Genomic DNA, 11,306 nt, shown 5'->3' with positions numbered 1-11,306 from the left:
TGGCTAATTGTTTTATCTTCTCATTTTTGTTATAAGTGACAATTTTTAAAGTCATGCTTGTGCAGATTCTATTTGTGATCCTTTCCTGTGTATCAAGCAGTTCCCTATATATAACAGTTAGTCTAAATCTAAAAAAAAAAACAAAGTACTTCTGTGTTTCGACTTAGTTAGTCTAAAGCTTCCTGGCTGTTATTTATAGGGTGTTTTTCTTCTTGGTGCTAATTAAGGCCTTAATGGCCAGGTGTGTGTGCAGCTTTTTCCAATAAACAGCAGAATAATTCATTGCACCTAATAACTATTCAACCATGATTGGCACATTTTAGCACTTTTGAAAAATCAAGATGTTTACAGTACAGAAGGAGGCCTCTCAATTGTCCCAATTTGGGACTTTGTACTCAGATTGTAGCCTGATACTCCAATGCAGTGCTGGCATATTGTCGAAGATGCCATACTGTACATAAGACATTAAACTGAGATGTTGTCTGCCTGTTAAAACTCCCATGGCACTATTTGAAAAGAGAAGGAACTTTCTCCTGTTGTCCTAACGATCAATCCTTCAGATAAAAGTGGTTATTTAATGGCTGTTGCTGTGCACAATTTGGCTAAGTTTGCATGCAAATGCAGCTACTAGACTTTACAGTAAAATGTTTAGACATTTCTCGCTAATTATAATTGCAAGGATTATTTTGTTGTTCGTTCAACATTGCATATTGAGGGAATGAATGTATTTATGGTAATATGTACAATTAGGTTGAATGTCATGCCCTATCTCTATGTGTACACAGTTATTCACACCCAGGACTCTGGGGAACACCTGCCCTGGCACAGAACTGTTAGACAATTTCTCTTATTTTCAGCTTTATATATGTGGAAATTGATGAACTTGCAGTCACCTCTGAAATATAGCTCAACATTAAGTCACTAAAGATTTTAAAAGCTTATTACATTCTAGAGAAGCTTAACGTCTTCATAATAATGTATAATATATAATAATAAATAATAATCCTTGCATTTGATGTAGCGTCTTATCACATCTTCGAGACTCTCAAAGCGCTTCACAGAATATACTGTAAAGTGAATTGACTGTAAATTGTGTGGGTGAAATTTAGGGATTCTTTAGCGGCTCAGTGCTTTAATGGAGAAGTAAGCAGGATCTCTTTGGAGCTGAACTGGCTCCAAGGTCATGTGTTTGACAATGTAATGTCGGAATGCAGTCAATCATCTATGGTGGTCTCGCTAATTGAGTTTCTGAGCCAAATGGGTCTACAGTACTCCAAGGTATCGATAATGATAGCCCAGCCAGCCTGGCTTGACACCAGGACTTGGAAAGGCAGATCAGACACAAGGGCAAGGATTCTTTCCCTTCAGCTCCTGATCACGCTGCAAGCCAAAGCCCTAACAGGTAGAGACCTAGCTGGACAAGCAAAGGAAAGCTTTGCTGACAGCTCATTCAATAGCACCTATGTGGCTTCCCCTCACAGACCTTCCTGATATGGATTCACAATATTTCAGTGTCTACAATGCTGCAGGACAAAGGAAATATGTAGGGTATCAAATCCAGAAGCTACCACATTTTAGCACGGAGCCAACTATTGGCTGCAACAGGGTTCAACTGGAAACTATAGAGTCCTTTCAGCAGTGTAAACTTCCAGTTTTTTTTAGAGAGCTCTTTGACATTTGATCCAAACTCACCAATACGATTTCATTGGTGTTTTCTGGAGTTTTCATTTCATAAGCTCTTAGTTTTAAGAATCAGTGTTTTAAATTGTAATTCTCACTGTTGTTTTTGGTGGCAGTGGAGTTATCATCTTTCCCAAGCATTTTTGCTGGTAATATTTTGCTGGCTATATTACTAATAGCAATCTGCCAAACAGCAAATAATGTAGACCTGGGAGTTCTTTCAAAGCATCAACCTCGACAAGGGGATTCAAAGTGCATTCATAAACAACAAGATGAAATCTCAAGGCTTTTTGCAACACCTTCTGAATCTTGTGGTGAGATTACTGAGTTATAATCATTGCCATGTAGGTGCATTTGTTATAATGCATCCTGTAGAGTTTACAGAAACTGTTTTATTCACTTTTCAGGCCTCTGCTTGTTAGAGGAGGTATTCAAGGCTAGAATGCTCACATAAGATGTCTAGAAAGGAATTACCATTATGGTTTATTCACTACAGGTTTACCACAAAATGTCTGAATATATTTATTCTAAATATACACCGAATATGCAATTAAACGAGTAATTACAAGTGGCGAAGAATTCTTCTTTTCCACCAGAACTGCAACTGAAAGTGTGTGGGTGTTGAAAAAAGTAGGCTAGAGTGATACCCACCTGCATTCTGACTTAGTTCTCCATGTGGTGCAGTGACAGATATGAAGGTTGAGTATCATATCTGTCGTTTCATATGATTTGGGAGAAAAAGAACAACTGTAGGAAGATTAGAAGGATCAATTCTGAGAATTATTTTAATGTCATATTTAAAAATAAATTAAGAAAGCATGATAGAGGAATAACAATTAAAACATTGGGTCCAAAAGTGACAGTTTGCAATGAGATACACTAATAGAGATGCTGTTGCTAATGGGGAATTTTGCCAGTTACCAACAGTTTGTTACAGCCATCTCCTGGGATTCCTGCGATCTATATCTGACCTTTTGGGTCACGGTTATCTCCAGTCAGCCATTTTATCACTCTGGCTACAGATTGTGTATTCAGAATCCTGAGTCACTATTAGGCAGCAGATGGAGCTGAGCTGACTCCAAGGTGACATGCTTGGCAACAGAATGTCGAAATTGAGTTAATCCTCTGTGGCTGTCTTGGTAGATCAGTTTCTGAGTCAGACGGGTCTGCAGTACTCCAGGATACTGCTGGTGACAGATCAGCCAGCCTGCCTCATCAATAGGCCTTGAAAAGACACACTGGGGCAGGAATTCTTCCCACTTAGTTTCTGTTATCCTTGCAAAGCCCTAATGGGTAGGACAGTCCTGCATGGACAAGCAGGGGGAAAGCTTGGCAGGCAGTGCATTCAATGACAAGCTATGTGGTTTTAACATGCTAAACTTCAGCAGTACCCAGCACACAATCTGGGGTCCCTTGCCAACCTGTGCTTAATATATTTTAGAATTAGGTAAGCATTATGCAGCACTCTGGGGAGAGAGTGTGCATTCCATTTCAGACTATGGGAATTTCTATGTCTAGGTGCCATGCACTGAACTCTGTCTGATTTGCATCTTAAGCATGTTGTTGTGTTTCCCCATGTGTCAGATGCCCAACTGACAAAAATAATGTAAAAAGATGAGAAATAAAAAGATGCCTTTGTAGATTAAAGGGGAAGGGTGGCTATTTAGGTTAATAGTGCATGAGCCTTAATTTTAATTTTTGAAAGACTATATGATTCACAAACGATGACCTTTGCCTTTATATTTTTTTAGCATAGCTTAATGTCCTACATTTACCAGGATTCTAGGTCAAAAAGAACATAAATATTCCTGGTCAAATTGGGATGTCAAGAATGTAGCTTTACTTTACATTGAAATTCAGCCAAATTTTAGATTGCTATGGAATATTATGCACCATGAGACTTTTGGCAAGTGCACTTCCTTCAATGGAATAAAATAGAGTTTTCTGCACATAAATGTTACATTAATAATGCCACCACTCTTTCCTTCATAAAAGATAACCATAGAAAACAGATCTGTTCAGAGATTCCAATGGGAAAGATAAATAATTTGAGAAAATCCCAAATTTAATTCAGAATCTAAGACAATGTAGACCGTGTAGGCATATTTGTTTGTCAGAGCAGTGTGGATACCAGAGTGGTGCCAGAGGGCAGGAGGGTTGCAAATGTTACTCCCCTGTACAAAAAGGGGAGAAAAGGATAAATCTGGGAACTACAGGCCAGTCAGCCTAAAGACAGTAGTGGGGAAACTTGTAGAGATGATAATCCAGAACAAAATAAATTTTCACTTAGAAAAATATGGATTAATAAAGGTAATTAATGGTAAATTGTGTCTAACAAACCTGATAGAGCTTTTTGATGAATTAATAGAGAGGGTGAATAAAGGTAGTGCAGTTGATGCAGTTTATATGGATTTTCAGAAGACTTTTGATAAAGTGCTACATAATAGACTTGTTAGAAAAATTGAAGCCCACGATATTAATGAGATAGTGGCAGCATGGATACAAAATTGTCTGTGGGACCAAAGCAGAAAGTTGTCGTGAATGGCTGTTTTTCAGACTGGTGTCCCCAGGAGTCGATATTAGGACCACTTCTCTTTCTAATCTGCATAAATGACCTGGAGTTTGCTATAGGGAATACAATATCCAATTTTGCAGATGATGCATAGCTCGGAAAAGTAGTAAACAATGAGGAGGATAGTAGCAGACTGCAAAAGAACACAAGCAGAATGGTCTGTGAGCAAATGCAAGGCAGATGAAATTTAATGCAGAGGAATGCATTTGAGGAGGAGGAATGAGGAGAGGCATTATAAAGGTGTAAATGGCACAATATAAATGGCACAATCTTAAAGGGGGTTCATATAAGTAAATCTTTGAAGGTGGCAAGACAGGTAGATAAAGCTGTTAAAAAGCAAAAAGGATATTCAGCTTTATAAATAGGGGCATAGAATACAAAAGTCAGGTAGTTATGATGAACATTTATAAAACACTGGTTAGGCCTCAGCGAGAGTACTGTGTTCAGTTCTGGGCACCACACTTTAGGAAGGATATCAAGGCCGTGGAGAGGGTGCAGATTTAAAATAGTTGCCTAAAGAGCCAAAGGAGAATTTTTTTTATGCAGCGAGTTGTTCGGATCTGGAATGCATTGCCTGATAGGGTGGTTTGAGCTGATTTGATAACAACTTTCAAGAGAGTAGATAGATATTTGGGGAGTACAAATTTGCAGGGCTATGGAGAGAGAGTGGGGGAGTGGGATTGATTTGGATAGCTCTTCCAAAAAGCCGGCACAGACACAATGGGCCGAATGACCTCCTTCTGTACTGTATAATTGTATGATTCTATGTGAGCTCCAGTTTAAAGTAATGTGAGAGTTCCTACTTTCCACAGAGGAGCAGGGATTAAGCAGGTCTGCTGTACATCTGCACTAAAAGTGAGGGTAGGTTCCAATGGAATTGCCTTGTATTCCATTTGAACGATTGCCATTTGAATGATTTCAAAACTACGTTCCGCTATTGTGCACATTATTTAGGGCTACAATTAGAACCTGTCATTGACTCGCTGACTGTTTATTAGAGTGAATGATTTGTTCACTGAAGGGCCACTAAAAGCTATTCCTCAAACATACTTCAGAATTTATTTACATTTCTTTTAAGCCTGACCACATCTTTGTAAACAATTCATGTTTCACTCAATCTGTGTATGATTAATAATGTTGGACGAACTCACATTGAATTGAATGACAATATTCAGATTTGTAGCAAGTGGAGTCAATGTCAGGGATATTTTCTAATGGCGCAGTACCTTTAGAACATTCATTGTGTTTGTTTTTGGGAGACGTGTAGTTTCATCCTCATTATAGCCACAGAATCAAATGAAATTTGTTCTAAAAAAATAAGCAGTTCTCCCCTGGTTTGTTAATAAAAAATCATAAGAGAGTAACTCACTGAGCTGAATATTATTATATATATTACTCTGATGTTAAACAGTCAATGTTCCACCCACTGAAGATAATTACTTCATGTTTTAAGTCCAGCTTTACCAAGAGAATTTCAGACATACCACTACAGTCATAATACAATTTACAGGATTGTGCATGCAGTCAAGCGCAGCAAAAAAATTATTTCAAAGATAAAGTAAAGGTAATGAGGTCTTCAATTAAGGATGGAGTGGATACATTTGTCAGCCACACAGTGCAAAGCTTTTTCAAGTGCCTGTCCCTGAAAAATGTGGTAGCCAAGGGCAGAACCATTCCTGTCTACGATGATATCTCTGTTATATTTAAATGTGCAAACCTAAACTGAAGAGTGAAAGAGCAATTTCACCAAATATGTTAACAACAAGTACAGCCTGTGATGTGTCTTAACACAAGGGAAAATAAGGAACTGGAGCATAATCTAGTATAATCCAGCCGGAAATCAGCATGCATGTCTCTAAGGGACCTGTTTTTAAAAATATTAAAGTTTCCTATTGTTCCATAATTCTAATTGTTACATATTGCTAGTTACAGTGTAACCCTGTACAATATGTTTCATTATAAATGAGAATTTGGTTTAAAATCCGATTGTAGTGTGGAGCCCATACTCCGCACACATCTGTCTCAATAATATGGGTTGTAATTTTATGGATCCCAAACAATGCATTGGAACAAGAGTTACATTTTGCTATTATTACATTGTCAAGGGAGATGGACAGCTACACGGATAATAAAGGAAAAACAGCAAAAACAACAACAAAATTACATTTGTATAGCGTCTTTCTCGTCGGGAGGATGTCCCAGGTGCTGGACAGACAGAGTTTTGGACCCGAGCTGGGGGTTGGGATCGGGGAGGGTGGAAGCCAGGGAGGGAAGCAGGGAGATCGAAAGCACAATCAAAGAGAAGGGTCTTGATATGGGTCTTGAAGGAGGCAAGGGAAGGGGCGAGGCGGTGGGACTGTGGGATGGAGTTCCACAGAGGGGTAGCAGTGGGCTAGAAGACCCGAGGTGGGGGATGCGAAGCAGGCCGGAGCTCACTGAGCAGAGGGAGCGAGCAGGATGGCAGGGGATAAGGAGTTTGCAGAGGTAGTGGGGAGCAAGACCATGGAGGGCTTTGAAGGTGAGGACCTCTGTGTGATGGGAAGCCAGTAGAGTCGGGCGAGGATGGGGTTGATAGGATCATGGAGCCTGGTACGGGAGAGAACATGGGCTGCAGAGTTCTGGATGATCTGCAGGCTATGGAGGAAGGAGTTGGGGAGGCTGACAAGCAATTAGTTTGCAGAGTCAAGCCTCAATGTAATGAGAGCATGTATGAGGGTTTCGACGGCCTGCGGTATGACAGTGGCGGAGACGGGCAATGTTGCGGATGTGGGGGAAGGCAGAGCAGGTCATGGCGCAGATGTGGGGCAGAAAGGATAGTTGAGGGTCAAACAGGATGCCAAGATACCGGACTGACTTAGCAAGGTGTAGTGGGCAACCATGAATGGTGATGCTGTCAGCGCCTGAGGTGAAGAGGAGCTGACAGGAGCCATTCAGGAGAGCCTCGGTCTTGTTGACGTTCAACTGAACAAAATTACCTCTCATCCAGGACTTGATGTCTGGCAGACATTTGGTCAGGACAGCAGTGGTTCTGGAGTCAAGGGTGGAGGCTGAGAGGTAGGGTTGGGTATCATCCGCATACATGTGGAAGTTGACCCCATGTCTGCGGATGATGTCACCAAGAGGGAGCATATAGATATGAAGAGATGGGGACCAAGGACAGAGCCCGGAGGAACGCTACATGAGACAGTGTGGGGGCTAGAGGAGAAGCCGTTTGTGGAGATGAAGTGGAGGTGGTGTGAGAGATACGATCTGATCCAGTCAAGGATAGAGACGTGAAAGTTGAAATGAAAGTAGAGGAGAAACAGCAGGGAAATAAGTTTAAATAAGCTTAATGGCCCCCTCTTTCTCTTTGGAGGAGGAAGAGAAAATGTGGTATTCATTAATTCATTCTGTCCCGAGTCTAATGGGAAAATCTTGAATCGGGAGTATTTTGTGTTTCTTCATCAACACCACCAAATTGCATTTCTGTAATGTCCTTCATCCAGAATAGCATATCAGAGCACTGAAACAGGATAGTGTATTAAAAATAAAACAGTTCAGTTAAGAAGCTGTACATTATTGTTGACTATTTAAAAATTCCAAAATGACAGCAATTAATTTTTAAAGGACTAAGGTGAAATTTTTTCAGGAAATCGGAGGGAGTTCAACCCTAAACATGTGTTGAAGTCCCATACAAATCAACAGTAGCAAATTCTGCCTTTTTGATAATTGGAACTAGTGATAATAATAAACCTTGCATTTGATATAGTCTTACCACATCTTCAAAACGTCCCAAAGCACTTCACAGAATATACTGTAAAGTGAATTGACTCTATTTTGTGGGCAAAATTATCATCACATCATGTGTCCGAAAAATCCAAACCCAATTTATTATATCTGCAGCAAAATGTGTTGTGATTCATAATTCAATTGATGATATCCATCCAAAGGAGTGCTGGGGAAGGGCTGAATTTTGGAAGAAACATCCTTTGGATGAGACATTAAAATGAAGTTTCATCCGACTGTTCAGGTGGATATTAAAAATCCCATGGCACTATTTGAAAAGAAAAAGAGTATCTACTGGTGTCCTTGCCAACAATTCTCCAGATAAATTGGTCACTGATGGCAGCATCCAGGACATTGCTGTGTGCAAATTGCTGCCAAAGTTGCCTTGAAATACAGTAACTAGACTTTACAGTATGAAAATAATAACAAGTTATGCACCTGGGTGTGCCTTCATAGGGTATTTAAGTAATAAAAGAAGAAGCTAAATACTGTATTTGGGGATTTGGTAAATTGATATTAATCCATGGTAATACCTTTTGAGTTCTAACATGTAGCCTCAGTTATTTACTGTAATGTTTACTTCTAAAATGTTACAGCTTGGAACATAATTCAACAAACGCCTGTCTATTTCTAATTTTAATAATTTATCAAAATCAGATTCAGAGTGTAAATACATTGAGTATACTGTCAGGACAAGCATACACACAAATGTGCTTAAAAAATATACTTAATTTCAGCGAACAGAATTGTTCTTTAGGAACAAGACACAAAACAATGACTTTGTGTGCAAATTGGATATTCAGCAAAGTTAGATGCATTGCTGTGAGACTTTCCTTTAATCTAATCTCTGTGGGTTGAGAGTTTGTCATCGTGCAAAGCTAATGTTTCATTTCACTGATTTGCTGACTCTTTATGATCAGCCGGGTGTCTGACACATGCAGAATCCCACAAAATACACAGTCAATTCACTTTGCAGTATATTCTGAGAAGAGCTTTGAGACATCTTAAAGACGTAATAAGGCATTATATCAAATGCAAGAATTATTATTATTATTAACCCTATGCTTACTGATGGCATCACCCTGTGGGAGTATGTAAATATTAAAGAGTGGATCATGGATATAGGTATTACATATTTATCTAGCCGCCTTTTGAAAGCTAAAATAGATTCTGCTTCAAACATTGCTCCCGGCAGGGCATTCCATATCCTAACTACTCTGTGTGAAATAAATTTTCCTAATCTCCCCATTTGCTCATGTGTCATTTCCCATTCACTGGAACCCCATCCCGGAGTTGCTTCACCTTGTCGCTTTCCTCGCCCCCTGAAAAGTTCATCTCAAGACCTTCCTTTTTGACCACACCTTCCATCACCTCCCCACAGTCATACCCCTTGGCCCACACCCATCTCAAATCCAACCCTTACCTTGAGTGCAAACCCTCAACAGTCCAGGGTCTTGGGATGTTTTCTCGATGTGGAAGGATTATATAACAACAACATTATACTTGCATAGCGCCTTTCACATTTGGAGGACATCCCAAGATGCTAGACAGACAGAGTATCGGACCCGAGCTGAGGGGTTTGGATCAAGGAGGGTGGAAGGCAGGGTGGATGCAGGGAGATTGAAAGCACCTTCAAAGAAGAGGGTCTTGAGATGGGTCTTGAAGGTGGCAAGGAAGGGGGCGAGGTGGAAAGATTGCAGGATTGAGTTCCAGAGGGCAGGGGCAGAGTGGCAGAAGGCCTGCTCACTAATAGTGGGACGAGCGAGGCGGGAGACGTGAAGCAGGTCAGAGCCCACTGAGCAGAGAAAGCGAGCAGGTTGGTAGGGAGTTAGGATGTCACAGAGGTAGGAGGGAGCTAAACCATGGAGGGCTTTCAAGGTGAGGACCAGTATCTTGAACTGTATCCTCTGAAGCCAGTGGAGTCGGGCGAGGATGGGGGTGATAGGGTCACGGAGCCTAGTGCGGGAGAGGACGTGGGCTGCAAAGTTTTGGATGATCTGCAGCCCATAGGGGGAGAAGTTGGGGAGGCCGAGAAGTAGTGAGTTTGCAGAGTCAAGTCTCAATGTAATGAAAGCATGTATGAGAGTTTCGGCGGCCTCCGGTGTGAAACAGTGGCGGAGCCTGGTGATGTTGCAAAGGTGGGAGAAGGCAGAGTGGGTCATGGCGCAGATATGGGGTAGAAAGAATAGTTAGGGGCAAAGGTTCTGGAATAACTTAACAAGGTGGAGTGTGAAACCATGGACGGTGATGCTGTCAGCGCCCGAGGTGAGGAGCCGCTGATGGTAATCAATCGGGAGAGCCTCGGTCTTGTTGACTTTCAACTGAAGAAAGTTAGCTCTCATCCAGGACCTGATATCTGAGAGACGTTCTGTCAGGACAGCAGTGGTCCTAGAGTCAAGGGTGGAGGCAGAGAGGTAGAGTTAGTTGTCATCTGCATACATGTGGAAATCTAACAAAGGGTCGTGGACTCGAAACGTTCACTTTCCTTTCTCTATAGATGCTGCCTGACCTGCTAAGTTTTCCCAGCCCTCTCTGTTTTTGTTACAAAGACGTGAAGGTTGAGGTGAGAGGATAGGCGGTGGATGAGGATAGAGTGGTCGATAGTGTCAAAGGCAACAGAGCGGTCAAGGAGGACGAGGAGATAGAAGCAACAACTTGTTCCAGGACCTTGGAGAGCAAAGGGAGGTTGGAGATGGGGCGGTACTTTGGGAGTAGAGATGGGTCCAGGGAGGGTTTTTTCAGGATAGGAGTGATGATGGTGGTTTTTAGTACGTTGGGAACAGGACCAGAGAACAGTGAGAGATTTATGATGTCTGCGAGTAGAGGAGCAAGGAGATGGAGCTGGGAGATAATGAGAGGGGTAGGAATGGGGTCGAAGGCGCAGGTGGTCAGATTCATGCGGATTATAGTAGTAATGAGAGAGGAGGGGTAGACGGTTCGAAGGTGTGGAGAGAGGGATGGGTAGTGTCCGGGGTGGGAGAGGGAAATGGGGAGGGCTAACAGATGGAATTGCAGAGGCAGCTGAGCGGATTCCCTCTACTTTGGATTCGAGGAAGTCCAGCATTGCTGCTGGGTCTCAGATGCATTTTTTTCTTTCTATAATCTCCCATTATTACCTTCTTTTGTCTTGTACCATCAACACCTCTGATCCTATCGACCTTAAATACCCCAACTAGCGTCAATCTAGATATGTGTGGGCCGTGGATTTTTGTAAGAAAATGTCAAGCTGGTCCAGCTAGATATGAATTTTGATCCCATAAATGCAAAAGGCAAAATACTGCAGATGCTA

Source organism: Callorhinchus milii, unplaced genomic scaffold, assembly GCF_018977255.1.
Source record: "Callorhinchus milii isolate IMCB2004 unplaced genomic scaffold, IMCB_Cmil_1.0 Scaffold4, whole genome shotgun sequence".
Lineage (NCBI taxonomy): Eukaryota > Metazoa > Chordata > Chondrichthyes > Chimaeriformes > Callorhinchidae > Callorhinchus > Callorhinchus milii.
This window is presented reverse-complemented; position numbering follows the sequence as displayed.